Raw genomic sequence first — 18,229 nt, forward strand, 5'->3', positions numbered from 1 at the left:
GGAGGACAAGGCAAGGGGTAATGCTCAGAGAGTTGACTTTGGATCAATGACACTGAATTTAACATAAGCGAATCATGCAAGGTCTTCAAGGCATTAGACAACGTGTTACCCCAAACGACAAATATATACACTTCTCTGCAACTGAAAAAGGGAAGTGCTGTTCAAAAATCACTGGGAGATGATGAGAACTTCCTTCATTTACCAATGGAACAGTAAAAAATAACAAGTCAAACAATTCTGCTATACCCTGGTATTTCTGCGATTTTTTTCTAAATTTCAGAATGAAAGGTATTAGCATTGCACTGGAGGTGGACTTAGTAAGCTTTCGGCCTGATTCCTTCTCACATCTTTAACACACTGCAGCAGACACACCACTTGAAGCCATGAATTCAAGACAGAAAACCTGAGGGTATGAATGAAAACAAGAGGGGGAAAAAAGAGGATTATTATTAAATGTATTTATATTTGTAGCAATGAACATACTAGGTTGTTGCCTTGGGGCTTATTTATTCATTTATTTATATTTTTTTCTTTTTTTTCCTTGAAACCAGCTAGGTTTTTATGGCTCGTCAACATACACTGCTCAAATAGTAGATTGTGAGTATGAAACACATCTAAGTTAAAACCATGGTTTGCCACTGACTCACTAACAGAGAAACAGGCAATTTCCCAAGGATCAAAGCATGCATTTTTAAGTCATAGAATGTGAATTTATCAGCAACTATTCTTCATTCACAGACATGTCATGAGGATCCTTTAATGGCTTTACCATGCATCAGATATGTGAAACTGCGTAAGTGCCAAACACTACTATTACCATAGTATTAATTTCCTCAAAAATCTTGAAGACACAGAGATGTTCCTCATGACCTCCCCGCATCTGTTTCAGTCGCTACACCTTGTAAGACACATGCACGCACAGTCCTCTAGCATAATTTCTCAGTGTGCAATTCCTAACTGAAATCTCCTGATCTTCCACTTTAACCGAAACATTATTTTCAAAAGCCTTAATTTTGACTGTCTAGTCTGCACTGAAAATTTGCTATTTGCTAAACAGCAATTTGCCTGGAGATCAAAACCTTCAAATAGCTAATTCATGTTGTACTTATTCTCATTTCCACTCTGGACGTCCTTTCTACAGAGTTGGGACAATGCTTCCTCCTGCTGTTAGTTCCAAAGGCCTTTGTGTTATTGTTCATTATTGTTATTTTTATATTAATATAAATTAATATATTTTATATTACCATTTTATTATATATAATAACACACTATATTATTATAATATAGATATAATAATAAAATATAGAATTCATATTAATATATTAATGTTACATTAATACATACAGAAGAAATCCACAGGCTGTCAGTTTATCTCAGAAGATATAGGGATCAAAAAGCATATTTTTTTCTTCTAATCAAAACAAATACATCGAAAACATTATGCTAAAATCTCTATCACACTCATACAGTCTAGGAAAACCAGATTTCTGCTGGGTAGACCGTGGTCTTTTCAAGCATCCTCAGCAAAAAGTCAAAACACAGATCACTGGAGGCAGTGTGGACAGGGATGGATGTGGCAGAACAGCACAGCTCTATCTTGGTGGACTCATTCACCTAAGTTCTTGCTATTACCTCAAATACCCCATTTACTTACATTAGAGCTAGCATAGTTTTTCAGCTCTAGTTTCAATAATTCACATACTGTTTCAAATATATTACTGGGTGTGTTTTCAGGTTGTTTTATTTCCCATGGATTTGGCTGTCTCCCTTTATTGCCATGGTTTGTGGTTTTTTTTTTTTTGTTTCTTTTTTCTTTTTTTTTTTTTTTTTTTTGCCATATATTCATTATTATACGGATCCTAATTTTAAGTAGAGAATCTATTACTCTGTAGTTCACCGAGGTATTTCTTAACCCCTGTCGTAAGGAAACTCTAAGTTTTCGTATTTAAAAGATGCAAAAACCATCACAAGCTTCTGGAATAATTTATTGGATTTATGCCACTATATGTTTTTTAATCACAATGCCAACGACAGGTGCATTCATCTCCTGAATGCTGACTGAGCCCAAGACACAGTGATATTTCATCTTAGACTTCGAACGTCATAACATTTACAAAGTTAAAGACATCTATCCATCTCTGGTCACTCACCTAGCAGACACTCCTAGCTCTCTCAAGAAAGTCTCTCTGCAGTAATGTTTAACTTTTCTCTGATTCTTATTGAATAAAAACAACTTACAGTGAAGATGTATTTGGCTACTTTGCCACAGGAAAGCAAAGCAATAAGGAATGCTGCATACCTTCGGGGATCAGGTTAATAAGAATAATGAATTAAATGGAACAAAGAAATGAAAATCCATCTGCTGTTGGGAAAACCAAGCCTCACAGACCTGAATCCCCCAAAAGAAACTGTACAAATTTGTTTTCAGGATTAACATCAAAGGCTGTTGGGAAAAGACACATATGAAATCAAAATATGTACATATCACTGCATTTACCATGGTGTTTACCTTGTAAACTTTCTGGGGGAAAGAGCTGTGATTTCTTTTGCAAAATAGTAGGGAATATAGCAGGCTCAAACCCCCGGTATGTCCCCAAGGAGAACTCCGAAGACATTAAATCAAATTGTACATTGTTTCAGTTTTGATTGCTTAAAGGAAAACATATGAAATAAAATTGATTTAATGTACTACTAGTATTAGCTGCAATTATCTGGATGGTTAAATTCGGCTTACTGGCAAACACATTTGAAAAACTATTCAAATTTACTCACCTATGTTCATCACAATATTCCAAACCAAAATGTCTATCCCTAATTTAATTTTGCTAATGAAGGAATCAAGGCACAGTTCAATGGCCTGTCCAAGGCCTGCAAAGACACCAGTGACACGCTCCTGCTTACATCTCCTACCACTGGATAACTTTTCTCCTTAGTACAGAGCTCAGTAAAGGACTTCCATCTCAAGATTATTTTTTAATTTCTCTGTCATTTGATATATCAGAAATGGAAACTTTTTTTTTTTTTTTTTTTTTTGTATTCCAGACCAGCACTTTCATTTTTCCTCTTTGAGAGAATAATCCTAATTGTACTGTATTTCCCGACATCACACATAAAACTGCATCTTGTTACTGCACTCCTTTATTAACTTCCCTTAAGCTAAACTTACAGTTTACAGCTTGGCTGTGAAAAATGTAACTGGAATAATATCTTCCAAAGGTGACAACTGGAAAAGAAAAAAAAAAATTACAGAGGAACCACATGGACTTTTAACTGACTATATGGCAATTACATTATCCCAGGGATGTTCACTGAAAGAAAGCATCCTTGCAATGAGACATTAAAAGAACTATACTTTCGCTGTCTTGGGCATCTTTTACTAGAGGTTCTCAGTGCATCCACAGTCATTCATTAATTAAACGGTAAGAACCTTCAGTGTCATCAAGCAATTACTGCTTATCTCCCCTTAGTAAATCTAAAATCACAGACAGGGACAGATAATTTTTAGGAAGATTTTAAATCTGCCCTTCCCAAATGACATTACTTTCATAAACAAATTAGGTTTCCTAGGTGGGTATTTGAGATACTTACAAGTTGTATGTAAAGCAAATGGGAGTTGGGGAGCACAAGCTGGGGCACACAAATTATGTGAATGCCTGCAGCTACTTCGAGCCAAAGGCACTGCGGAAAAGTGAACCAAAGGAGTCCTGAAACAAATTGTAATCCTCCCTACTTCACACAATGCACAACAGCCCCATGTTCCAGCTTTCCTTTGCAAAGAAGGTTGCAATAATGGTTGAAACTCATAATTTCATTCATTTACAAAACAGGTCACATTTTTAATGTGCACTTTTTCCCAGCATGAACAATGTTTTCTTGAAGCAGTTTTTCATGATTATCATTGTTTTTGGCCTTGGATGCAAACCTGTCATAGTATCTTTTAGTAGCTTTAACGTCATACCCAGCTCTCTGGTAGTTATCAGAATGGACTTCTGACATGAATGATACAAAGTCCTGCCTCCATCAAATAAACCAAGGACATGAACTCTCCTCCTGTTTGTTACCATTCAACTTCGCAAAGTATTTTAGATGCAGTTTGTGTGCTGGACTCTACACAAAATAAGCACTATTATTAGAACTAAAGATGCATAATATTTATTTATGATTTCTTACTAATTTTGTTTTAAATGTCTTCATGCAGCTGCCTATGAACACACTCATCAAAAGCTGACAAGAGTCAGGCCACCCCTTACGGACTGTTGTAGTGTTTGTTCCAACTTTTCACCTCCTACTTCCAGAAAACAATGAAGCTAGAGAAACTCAAGTTTTGTTTCATCTTAGGTGTTTTGAAAGATGAGGTTGATGAAGTTTTACTAGTATTAAGCAATGCATGACTGTAAACCAAGTGCCAAAAGCATGATCCAACAGCAGGCCCCAGACAAGATCTAAAGCTACTGTGCAACTATGATACCTCATCCTCCACTGCCATGAAGAAACCAGTAGTAAGGTGGCTACAGAAAACCCCAGTGCTGTCAGGGATACTGCTGGACATCCATGTCTCTCAGATGTCATTTCTTTGGCTGTTTCTCAGAATGACAGCTTTTCCTCTCAAAATTTTGTTGCCTTATGTCTTCTTCTTCAATGCCCAAGCATTGAAGCTGAACTTTGGGACATTTTAGCAGCTCATCTCTCCCATCTGCTACAGCTCAGTGTGATTTTCCTATGAAGATGCGGTTTTCAGTTACAATCATGGGTAAAAAAAAGAAAAGAAAAAAAAAAAGCTCAAAATTAAGTACCTATGTTTTTCTTTTACCGGCGTTACGACCACTAGCATGTCACAGCCCACACCATCGGCAAAGCAAGACTAAATTAGCATACAGCTAAATCACCAAACACAGAGTCGAAGCATGAAAAAATCTGATTCACCAGCATTCAGTTGAGTTATCTACAGATAAATGGCATTACATTGTCACAGAGGGCACCAGACTGGTCCACTGAGTGAAATCTTAGAAAAGGCATTTCCTTCTCTCTGTTTCAATTTCTTATCTACAAACCGGTGTTAATGCCACCTGCCTTTTTATGGAGCCCTTTGAATGGTACAGATAGACAAAAACTATAAAACATGTTACTACTTTCAGCATGAGTTACACAATTTTAACCAAAGGAAAATATTTCCCATGGTTTAGGCTAAGGGAAATCACAGTCAGAGTAGCAGTGAGACAGATTTAATGAAAATGAAGTTTCTTAGAAAAAAAACAAGCCTAAACAAATCCCTTGTTAATTATCATTATCTTAATAGTTTTGAAAAAGGACGTCTGAGAAATTTCCTTTGTGTAACTTTGCTGTCAAGCAATCAATCAGCTCTGCAATAAACAGATCAAAAGTGGTAACGTAGCAGAGCCTGACTGAATCGGCATGGTGATCTTGTTTTACACTTAAGCCTTAAGTAGCCACTTGGCACATGCATAGGACAAGGCCTCTATTCCCTCTTTTCATACAGAATAGAATTGCCTCCTATCAGCAGAAATGGAAATTTCTCCGTACTTTAAAACCACTTCATTTTGTGCCTCTATATTCGGTACAAGGATCCTATAAACTCCAACAGGAAGACAACACCAATCTTTGTTGCTGCAAAATAAACAGCAGGGAACTTCCCAGTTTTTCACATTCAGCAAGCAACAAATTTATTTTAGTCCAACAGACCAAAGACACACTCCTGCTAAAGTATACTTGCTCAGCAAAATACCAAAACCACTTTCAACACTGTGGACTCCCATTTTAAGTTCCATTTTTAAGTTCCATTGCATTGAACTGCATTATTTGGGGAAACAGGCTATGAAGAGCATGATAACAAGCTAGTCCCTAGGGTACCAACGAGTGCTTTTTCATGGACCTCTTCACTGAACAGTGTGGGAACATACGTGAAGGCAGCATGAGAATTCATTGTGTTACAGAGGCTTGCTGTGATACAGACATCTGAGCTACTTGAAAGTCCGAGCGAGTCTTTGTCTGAGAAAACAAGTAAATAGCTCTTTTTATTTGGCCTTTATTGGAATAATTGATGTTGCTATAGAGAACACAGTCATAAATTCAATCATGATTCTCTCAGAAAACCAAAATAATCTCTGTAAAGAACAGTCTGAAAGCAAGTACAATAATTTAGCAGATAGATTTAATGCAATCATAACTGCAGAGCAAATTTACCTTGTAAATTAAGGACCTACATATCTAAATCTATACATTTAAAAGGCAATACAGTGTTACCTTTGCTCAAAGGCAGTTCAAGTACCAAGTGAAAACAGAGTTTTCGGATGTCAAACACTTCAAACATTGACTTTTTACAGTTTGTACTCACATAGGACAAAATCATCGCAAAGAGCTAAGATTTCAATTAGACCTCAAATTTCTTTATCTGAGAACTTGGTGGCCAAAAAACTCTTTCAACTATGGGCACAGTAACAGGCATAGATTTTTTTTACCCAATATAAATTTCAGCAGATTTTCACAAAACTGTCCTGTTATCAATCCTTTGGAGTACATATGCTAGTGACCCCATGGAGAGGAGCTGAGTAGACACCCTGACACACACTTCTTGCCCTTGTTTGCTTGAGCTCTGTCTTGGGAGAAAGTTCAGTGGTGGAGAAAGTTCACAACTTGGACAAAAGCAGGTTGTACAAGGCAGTCTGGGGAACCCAGCCATAAGTCTCTGTGCATTGTTTTTTTCCTTCCAATAGCAATTCAGTCAAAAAACAACTAAAATGGGCTCTAGGCTGCAAGGTAGACTTGAACCTATCATTATCTAGACAAAACCACCTCAACTGAAGCTTTCAGCTGGTTCTTTAAAATCTCTTCTGTCGAGATGGGAAAACGTAACCATCTCCCCACCAATATGACTCAGAAACCTAAAATGTCACTTATCTTTACATCCTCTGTCAAAAGGAATCTATTGTTTCAGTACAGGAACAGAGACTCCTGTTCTCAAAGCTCTCTATCATCACCAAAATGGCATGTACATTAGTCACTGGAGGAATCTAGAAAAGTCAAAACTTTGGACAGATTTGGTAAGCAATATTGATGTTGTGACATGCATTTTCATCCTTTCTTGGATTCCTTACCAAGGCCTGTAACCTTCAGTGGCTGACAGCGATGCCCCAGACCCCACTACATTCCAGTGTCTTAAAGAGTGGAAGGAATTGCACATGCTGCTTCCTTCTGCCTCCTGTGACAGGCGTAGCGGACGGTTCTAAGTTTAAACAATATATGTTGAGGGAATTCTGTTGTTTTTTTTTAAAAGCATCATAAGGATAGGATGCCTTGGCAGAAGTTATTCATATAGATCAGTAATGCAATTTCATGGCAGTTTATGTTTGTGAAAATCACTGTACTGAACTGCACACAAGACTCATCTAGTCCAACACTACCTCTGCACCAGAGGGTTCAGAAGGGAAGGAAAGAGCTTAATCTTCTGGTACAGTGGAAGCAGGAAGGAAGAGAAAACGAACAACACACTCTTTTAATTCTTCTGCTTTGGTCCCAAGAAACCTGGCATTTAACAAAACTTGAATTTTCCAACAGAGGGCTGGAAAACGGTATTAAGCCTTTTGAAAGCTTCTTCACGAAACATCTACAAAACGTAAGGCCAATAGCAATTTTCCATATCCTTAACCATTTTCCAAAAGTTTCTCAGTTTTTTGAAATGCTACTCAGGTTCACATCAAATGTTTTAATGACTGTTCCTCTGCACGAAACCGTCCCTTCCCAACCAGCAGAAAGAAGCTGGCAGTGGGACAAAACAGGATTTTTAAGGGTCTGCAGACATTACTTTTACAAGATCAGACACGATGGAATAAATTCTCCCTGGATGAGCCAATGGGAATTGCATGTCAGCACATGCCCTTCACTTACTACAAATCACACGACATCCTAAGGATTCCTATACGAAACAGTTCCTCAGGCAAGATCTCCATTTACTCTTGCCTGAGGTAGCCTGAGTCAGATCTTCAGAGCCGGGCTCCTGGGTGCTCAGCGACACACAGGCAGAATGAAAAGCTTCTCCCAACCACAATGACACATAAAGATGAAGGGCAGATCTCCTGAATTTCAACAGGAACATGACTTGGGCCCATAACTTCTGCCCTTTAGAACCAAGATACATAAATAAGTATTGGAGGGATTATTATTTTTTTTTTTAGTATTGGCAGCTTTCCCCAGAGAAGCCTCATCTGTTAATAAAGTATTCTTGGTAAAAATTCTCCAGTCTTCTTTACCCTTATAGGGTACAAAATCAAGTTCATAGCTCTAGTCTGGCCTGCTTCCAAAACTGAAACATCTGCAGACTTCAAACACCTTTTTACTATAAACTCAAAACAGGCTTCCTCAGGAAAGAGTTTGCACTTATTCTGGAAGCCACACAGTACTAAAAAAATAAAAACCTGAAATATTAATAATACCGTTCCCTGACACCAGAGTGCTTTGCAAAAATTTGAGCAAAAATAAAGAGTAATATCACAGAAATTATAATTCTGCTTCACATATGGGATCTTGATTTGCATTCGAAATCCAGGAAAAATCCAAACAATAACTGTATTTCCTGAGCCCCGCCCCCCCCAAAGTGAAGACATTTATAACTTCTGCATCTGAATGGAACAAACAACACTGATCTCATCTGTTTTTCAAGAGTTTAGAAAGAAAAAAACCCAAACCCTTTCAACGGCACGTAGCTTTCTCTATTCTACCCGATAAGCATACCTTCTCACTTCATGGTTAACCGTTGCAAAGGAACACGCTGCGTACCCACGCACCCCAAAGCACCTCCAGACAGGGTAATGTGGTTACCTCAATGGACACTTTGCCCTTGGATCTCTGCTGCAGAACTCCACCAGGCCAGCAACCCCATAATACCAGAAACAGCCTCTTTTCCTGTGCTGGTTTTGGCTGGGATGGAGTTAATTTCCTTCGCGGTAACCAGTATGGGGCTGTGTTCTGGATTCGTGCTGGAAACAGTGTGGATAACACAGGGAATTTTTCATTATTGCTGAGCAGCGCTGACACAGAGCCAAGGGCTTTGCTGCTCCTCACCCCACTCCGCCAGCGAGGAGGCTGGGGGTGCACGAGGAGCTGGGAGGGGACACAGCTGGGACAGGTGACCCCAGCTGACCCCAGGGGTATTCCAGACTATATGACATCATGCTCAGCATGGCAAGCTGAGGGGAGAAGAAGGAGCTGCAGGGGGATGTTTGGAGTGATGGCGTTCATCTTCCCGAGTCCCCGTTACACGTGCTGGAGCCCTGCTGTCCTGGGGATGGCTGAGCTCCTGCCTGCCCATGGGGAGTGGGGAATGAATTCCTTGCTCTGCTTTGCTTGCGTGCGTGGCTTTTGCTTTACCTATTAAACTATCAATCCACAAGTTTTCTCACTTCTTTTTCTGATTCTCTCCCCCATCCCACTCAGGGGAGTGAGCAAACAGCTGTGTGGGCTTAGTTGCTGGCCCCACCACACCACCATGCCACCTCCCTTCTTTCTGCCACTGTACTTGATGCTGAAATAGACATTTTGCCCCAAAACAAATAGAGTTATTCTAGTGGGAGCAACACTGTCCTCAAAATTAATCACTTCATGCACCTTGGCACTATGCTGAAGGGCATTTAACACACACTAATGATGACCATCCCTACTTAAAACTGTTCAGTAATTTTAAATCATCAAGATACACACAAAGCACAGCATTGCAGGATCATCTCCCCTGTAGTCCTTTATGACTATGGTTGTAAAGCAAGGAACATACCGTTAAGTGACTGTTCCAACTCAAAATAAATGGATGGCAGAGACCAAAATCAACTTAAGAGTATATTTAAGAGACTATGTTAGGTGCACTGATTCCCAGTAGAGTCCAAGCTAAAATAATATAAAAAGTGTCTTTTAAAATAGGTTTTCTTTTTTTTTCCTATTGCCAAACTCAAAGTACCTCAAAGAGGAAGATGTCCCCCTCTTTTACAGACATAGAAAGTTGTCATTGTTCAGCAGAGCAGAGATAAACTTGGAAAACAAGGTCTCTCGAGTCTTAGTCTAGCAATCCATCGATGCAACGGTCTCCCAATACTAAGGACTGTAAACGCAAAAAACCATTAGGGGCCAAAATTAAAACACATGCTGAGGATCATCAACTAACCTGAGTCGCTGAAGACTGTTGAATCAGAGGACATATACCAATTCCCTTGAGGTAAAGAGCTTTACATCTTGTTCTGATATATATACCCTTTAACAGCAAGATTGGAGAGTGAGGGAGGATGATGGCTCTAGGGAAGAATGGGCATCTACTCTTTTCCACATATCTATTAATGGTCAAAATGTTTGGGACTGTGTGCGTGAAGTGTATGTAAAGAATGTTCAAAGGCTGAGAAAGAGTGTTATTTGGTACAGAAAATACACTTCTGATATTAGCAACTACGAGCTTCAATTAAAATTTGACTAGAAAAAAACACAACAGAACCTTAAATATTATGTGGTAGAAGGTATTCATGATTTCTGAGCAATTATTTCTCAATGGCTTCCATCACAGAAAGGAAAGCATGGTAACTGAAAACAAAGCATGCATACCTGCCTTCAGTGTAGTCCTGTGGCATAAAGACAAACATTATACTCAAAATCAGTTTCAGTTATATTCTGTAAGTTATAATTATCATCAGTGCTTTAATTACTGCATTTTGCAGATGACCCATACAATAACCACTGGAAAAAAGTCATTAAAGCTCATGAAAAATTTAATTCCAACGACTTCACTGGATTGGCTTCTAAGTTCAGCTTTTAGAGTCTTGGAATAAAACACTTTGACAGTTTACATCATTAAATAATTGAATGTCATATAAATGTCCTATTTTAGTCATCATTCATTTAATTATCTCCACTGTTGAAATAATGCAATAAACCCATGCTGATCAGTATGACTTAGCACTCAGAAGCACAGACCTAAGGATACAAACACAGTTAACAGTATTTTTCCTCCAGAAAAGATCAATTTCAGCTTCAGTGTGTATCTTCTAATATACCTGATTATCAGCTCCTACTGTTGGGTTGACCATTCCACCTGGACTATACGGCAAATATATATATATATAACATACAAAAAAGAGTCTTGCAAAAGGGTAAGAACTGCTAAAAGTAATTAGGGACTGAAGAAGAGAAGAATCTGTTGAAAAATGGATCAAATTTTTATCTTTGTATCTCTACAAAGAGACTATTTTCCCTTCTCCAGTAAGTCTGGAAGCCAGTCACCATTTGCCAACCTTCTGTCTCTGCAGTGTAGTTGGGTTTTCTCCTCTAAGACTCCATGGTAGCAAGCTGATCACAGTTAGCCCAGGTGTGGGATTCAAAAGTAGAAAAACTGCTATGATTTTTTTTGAAGTGTATGTCTAATAAAAGTCAGTATTGGAGTTTGTAAGATATCTGAGTTGTAGGAGTATCTGAGATACTCTTCGAACGGACAACATGATGCCTGGAAAACACTATTTCATGTACCATTGATTCATAAATATATATTTTATTACGATTCATCTGCCACTAATGATTTTAGAATTGAAGGACCATAGAATCATTTAGTTTGGAAAAGACCTTTAAGATCATCAAGCCCAATCACTAACCCAGGACTGCCAAGGCCACCACTAAACCATGCCTCTAAGCACCACACTTACACAGTTTTTGAAAACTTCCATAGATGGTGATTCTACCACCTCCCTGGGCAGCCGGTTCGAATGCTTGACCACCCTTTCAGTGAAACAAAATTTCCTAATATCCAATGTAAACCTCCCTTGGCACAACTTGAGGCCATTTCCTCTTGTCCTAGAAGACATATTTTTTCACATTTAATATAATTTTAAATAGTGGCATTAAATTCATATACCAAAGCATTTTAAACCACACTCACAGACACTTGCAAATATGGATTTATTTACATGTGTGCATCACTGCTACAGGTTTCTGTTTGCAAAACAGAGATCCTGCACGTGAAACAGAAGTACTGTTTCTCAAGGCCGTGAAGTCACTTTTATTCACCCTGAAAACTATCATGTACACTGATGTCTACCCAGAAGAAGCCTCAAGCTTTTTATATCCCAAAGGGATATTTCTGCTTCTGATCGGTTGTCCACTTGTAACAAAAGAATACTGTGACTTACATCCCCACCATTTCCTTTTAAATATTTAACATTCGAATTTTATTCATCCTAATGTCTGGATTGTTTTCAGCAACTAATACAAATTAAACACAGTGCAACAAAAAAGTTCTAAGGAAAGCAGGTCCACTGGCAGCATGGAATCAATAACCAACCGAGAGTCTGAATTCTTATAATGTTCTTCTAATCTTGTACTAACTCCAATGAGGTATGAATGAGAAAAATTTTAACGGAATCCTACATCCTTCTCTTTAATCCCTGCAGACTGGTATAGAAGGAGATCTCAATTTAAAATGAAGGTAAAACAGAATGAATACATCAAATCTGTATTTACAAAATGTCTTGACATATAGTAGGCATAATTCTTACCATCAATAACTACTGGCTTTTTTAACTTTCTCTGGAAAACTCAGCCTATGGCATTAAGCTTGTATTGAAGAAAAATGCAAGCTGTGGCATGCTTATTTTCAGTCTAAGTCATGCAATGGGATGAATCATGTGCCTGAGATGGAGCAGAAAAGCTTGTCACTAAAAAGTGATTACCCATGTTGGCTACAATCTTTTCAGACCAAGAATATTACTTAGTAATGAAGAGGAGAACGGGAACACACACTTCATCCCTCCAACTGAACTTCATCTTCTCATGAGGTAGGCAGTGACTGCTCCTGTCGGTGTGCCTACTACACATAAGGGAACTAGGGCATTAGGAGTATTAGCAAAACATGTAAGTCCAGACAGCAATCACACCCCTGTGGAGATCTGACACCAGATCAACCAAATATTCTCATCCACAGATCTCACTGTCATTTCTAAAGGTTGCACCATATCTAACACATCCACCCACATTATCCGTAACTCAGACAGAAAACAGATTCCCTCTGAACCTGCAGTGTGACCTATACAACACACCCCACCAGATTCCCCCAATTTATTTGTGTTCACATGGGAACGACTTTTAGAAAAACATCAGGTGCTGAGCAATGGTAAATCCAACACCCTTCATGTAAGTGGTCCTGTGATTAGTGAGTTACTCTCCCTGTTCACAAAAGCTACTGGATTCACATCTGACTGTATCTAACTTCAGACTCCAGCCGCTGGATCTTTCTTTGCCATCACCATTTTTTCTTTCCATCACTGATTTTCCATTCCTCAAAATGTATGTATAGATTGTAACCAACACCTCACAACCTCGTCTTCTTAAAACTAAATACACTGAGGTCCCTCCCAATCCTTTCAACATATTTTCCTAGTTATCTGAGCGTTTCTGAATCTCATACGATTTTTCAAAACTATTGCTATTTTTCACTGTAACAACAGGACTGGTGTAACCATGAAGGTCTAAATATGTAAGTACATCAAAGTCTGTTCATATGTTGGGTACCTATATAGCTGTAACGTAACATTTAAAAATCTTTATTATAACAGTATTACTTTACAAAAAAGGAAACATAAAAATAACTTAAAACTGAAAATATGCAAAGAGTATATATTTTATATAGATATATATTTCCACAGTCAGATTTTATCAAGATTTCCATATTGCTGTTACCAAAGAAAACTGGAAAACGACTGAATTTGACGCACTGTACATGATGTATGCTGCCTTTGAACAATGAGATTTTGCTTGTTAATGTTTTCCCAAAGGCTTCTTCGTAAGGAACACGGGTCAGCTCAGAGGAGTTATAGAATCATAGAGTCATTTAGGTTGGAAAAAACCTTCAAGATCATCAAGACCAACCATTAAACTTAGCACTGTCACGTCCACCACTAATCCATGTCCTTAAGTGCCCCATCTGTGTATTTTTAAACACTTCCACAGATGGTGATTCCACCACCTCCCTGGGCAGCCTGTTCCAATGCTTGCCCACCCTTGCAGTGAAGAAATTTTTCCTTCTATCCAATCTAAACTTCCCCAGCGTAACTTGAGGATGTTTCTTCTTGTAGTGTCGTTTGTTATCTGGGCAAAGAAACCTACCCCACTTGTCTACAGCCTCCTTTCAGGTATTTGTAGAGAGCAGTGAGGTCCCCCTGAGCTGTCCCCTCTGCAGGCTCAACAACCCCAACTCCCTCAGCTGCTCCTCATAAAATGTGTGCTCCAGACCATGAAAGACCACGGCAGTTTTGGTACTGCTGCCACCTAAACAATTAGAAGAACTAAAACAAAATTTAGCTAATTGTAAAATGCAATTATCTTTCAGAGGTGTAAACCAGCATTAATGCTTCTAAGCGCTCAAATAAACATAAACGGGTTTCTCAGACATTCTCCAAGTAGGCAAGTAAAGAGGAAACTGGAGTATTAAAATGAAAGGAGAGCATCAAAAATCAGGAAAAAAAAAAGGGGGGGGGGGGAAGAAAGTAAAAGTTTCTTCTGGAAAATAGTAACAATCTTCAGCTCATAAACTGTATTAGTGTTGTTCTTATTTTTGTGATTAATACCACCTTGGATGTTACTACCATGCAACTTTGCTTCTGCATGAAATACATCAAGCTTAATTGATGCATTTTTTTCTTCCCTGGTGTTACTGAAAAGGGAGGCCGTACCTTGCTGGGTCAAGAAGTATGAACTCTTAAAGTTCATGCACAGCGCAATGGTGCAACTAGGCACAGAGCATTTCACAAAGGATGGGCACAGACAACCTGAGCCTGGCAAACTGAAAACACAGACAGCTGGGTAAACCTCAAGTCTAAATCAACAAGTCTTTCTCAGCCTGCAAACATTTAAGAAAGAAATAGAAATGTCTACAGTCTACCATAACTAATTTATAAATTATTCTTATTCTGGATGGGCAAGGGATAGCTGATTAAAAGGTACACATCAAATATGCATCTGACACACGTGTGCCACGCCATACGGGTGTAGACACCCTATAAAATCTGCATCTTTCCTTTCTGTGAACTTCTTTCAAATCCACAGCGTTTCTGACATCACGGTATTTGTCCTGTCTTCATAGTAGTTTCAAGTGATGAACTTCATGACATGATTACAACAGCGGAGTAGGAACCAATTGGACACTTTTAAGTTTACGTTTTGTGGGAGTAATGTCAATCAAGTGACTCTAGTTATTGGCGTCATAAGTAGATCTATGTTCACTGATAACAGAAAAATGCTTTGGATAATCAACAACCCAAGCAAAAAATATTTCTGTTTTATAGACTTTGAAATGCAGTTGCTTCCAGATTTGAAAATGAGCATTTGGGTGCAGTGAAATGAAAGAGGCAATTGGAAACCAATTAGCTGAACTGAAAATGGAAATGGTTTCAGCCCCAGATCTGCAATCTGCACTGAGCCTTGCATCAGAGTTCTTATTTTATCTTATGCTTTGAAACAGGCTTCACGTGACGAAGAACTGCAAACACTCCCTGGTTTGGTAGAATGAGAGTATTTTGATATTTATCAACAAAACCACTACTGACATTTTGATTTATTCGTATTCCTACATTTATAGATGTTTAGACGGATGGTTTTTATGTCTATTTAGAGACACAAAATTCAGACCAGAAGGTTTCCACCCAAGGCTGCTCCTCTACATGGTGAAGTTCTGTGCAGATTGCAGAGGTTCATTCACCAACGGGACCGACCAAAGTATTAATTAATGCAGCCACTATAATGACAATACAGAAAGCTTCCCCTTCCTTCTTGCCTCCTTGGGATGGGTATTTGGAAAAGGGATGTTTTGGGATGGGGATAGAAATAGTTATTTCCCACAGGTTGACCTCACACACCTTGTAAGGAGCAGCACATGACATAATATGTACTTTTTGAAGTTGCGGAGGTCTGTTAGAAAGACAGCAGCAATGTGGCCTTCTGGTTCTCACCTCATAAACAAACGTTATTGAAGGAGCTTGCTATCATGAACCAAAAATAAATATTTAGGGCAATCAGGAAGAAAATCTATTTCATAGCTTAGAGGTATGTTCCTCAGTAGCCCCTCCTCAAATTAGAGTAATTAGAAGCTCTGATATTGATACATCCATAGATAAAACACATGTGAGAGGATTCTGACAATGTCGCACTGTGAAACTCCGCAAGTTCCCACAGGTAAACATAGAGGTACAAAATTCTGTATTTTGTGTCATCTTTATTTAGTATATCAGCAATGCCCAAATATGAAAACTCTGGATATAATTGGGACCTTTACCTGTCCCTCTGTATCAGGTCTCCACGCCCAGGGAAGATAAAATGCATTTAATTGTTGTCACTGTTTCTCTGGATCTACTTTAATTGGCAAGAAAATAAATAAATTTTCCCCAGTTCAAACCTCCCTTGCCTGTAATGGTAACTGGTAAGTGGTATCCCTGTCTTTATTTTTATTGAAGAGCTTTATCTCTTTTTCTCTCCCCCATCCTTTTGAGGTAGAGGAGTAAGAGAGCAGCTGGGGGGTGGCACCTTGCAGCTGGCCAAGGTCAACCCACCACAGCCCTCCTCAGGAAAGAACTGCTTGTGTTCTCTGAGTAATAAGGAGAAGAGAATTTACTAGATATTAATTGGCTACTGGATAAATTTAATTCTGTGGGTATATCCCTTCCACATACATCTCGAGTTTTAGTATCACAGACGTACTGAATGCACATGGTTTTCTTCAGAGACTATCATGTAGCCATGGCCAGACAGCAATATTCCATATGGTGTTGCTACTGTACCTATAAAAAGGCTTTAATGAATTCTGACATCACACAGTCACATTAGTAGTACAGAAATGTAATGCCTGCCACATTTTGGTGGTCCCAGCCCCTCCCGCAGCCTGTCCTCCCATGTCTTTACCTCTGTCATCCTGCACTGGATGGCTGTGCTCACCTCTAGCAGGCGTGTGAGAACATCCCATGCCCATCTGTTTGATTTTAAATCAAGGGTTTTTTTCCAAGCCGTTTCTCATGCTGCCCCTTGGCTCTTGGAAGAGTTATGTCGCTTCACCCCCTCCTTAAAGCATTTCCTTGGTGTGGTGCCCGCAAAGGCTTCACAAGGATAATGACATGCCAGAGATCACTCCCTGCCTACTGCGGTGAACCACAGCATCTCCTTGTTTTCTTGAACCATCCCCAGCTCATTCAGTTATTTTCTTTCATCTTTTACACAGATGGTTATTTCCGGACACGGTCACCTGTTTTGCCCCATTGCTTGCAATGCACCAGTTAGCAGGATTAGAGGGATTTATAGTTTCTATGCTAGCAGACATAATAAATAACTATTAATTGATCATGTGTTTGGGAAAATAAATAAGTAAATTTGCCATTTTTCCATGGAACATACTAAGTTACATTCCCACATTACCACTTAATTAACTACTCTTTTAAAAAATCAGTTACTATATTTTAGGTTTCTCCTTATTTTTCTTCCCCCTTTTAAAGTAAAAAAAAAAAAATTTATGAAATTCCTAATATAACTACAACTATTTCTATATATTAGAGAGAGACAAATGGAAATACAATCTAGCTTGAAGATACCAACGGGATTTTCATTGTCAAATACGGAGGATTTATATCTATACCTAGTGGCTGGCTTTTCAAAATCCTCACCAGGATTCATAGACACGGACAGAAAAAGCAGTGCTATTTTGGGTTGCTGGAAGGAGGCTGTTAGTCACAACGAACACTTTACAGTTGGTATACATTGCAAGGGCTGTTGACCGAATGAACCTTTAAAGGAAGGCAATTTTAAGCCCAGTAAAACTCAAGACACAGGCTAACACTTGAGGAAAAAAAAGTCTTAGGAATTAATGTGAAAAATGCTCTATTTTGTCACACAACTCAACATGCACAAGGAGCCTTCCTATGGCCACAGAACGTGAGAATCCCACAGAAAGGCGAGCTCAATATCGCAGGCACACAGTCTATTTAGAAGCTGCTAATGAACTCACCTCAAATTTCACAAAAGCTGTTTCAAACAGAAATCACTTTGAAATCCAAGTAATTCCTTACCTCGGGTATTTCAAATCTTTAGTTTAATTGTAATACTTTCTTCTGTGGGCATACTCTTGTTTTCACATATGTTTTACCGTTTGATTAGTACTAAATCCATAGAAAAAGGGGTTTGGGCCATTGATTTTGTGAGGTTTTGTAATAATTTC

At 38.7% G+C, this 18,229-nt stretch overlaps 1 protein-coding gene across 5 annotated transcripts in view; it reads right to left on the bottom strand.

The window, feature by feature from the left end:
• The window catches only part of TRAPPC9 (trafficking protein particle complex subunit 9), a gene marked incomplete at its 5' end in the record, with an annotated part of 509,504 nt that overhangs the window by 111,229 nt on the left and 380,046 nt on the right, over nucleotides 1-18,229 (bottom strand). The window contains one exon of one of the 5 annotated variants that reach the window (XM_080377739.1): nucleotides 5-18,229. This exon is cut by the window's right edge and continues 19,701 nt beyond it. The exons of the other annotated variants lie outside the window; for them this stretch is intronic. Of the gene's footprint in view, nucleotides 1-4 lie in introns of those variants that run through there. 5 annotated transcript variants of the gene reach the window in all.

Source organism: Falco punctatus (genome assembly GCF_963210335.1).
Source record: "Falco punctatus genome assembly, chromosome: 3".
Lineage (NCBI taxonomy): Eukaryota > Metazoa > Chordata > Aves > Falconiformes > Falconidae > Falco > Falco punctatus.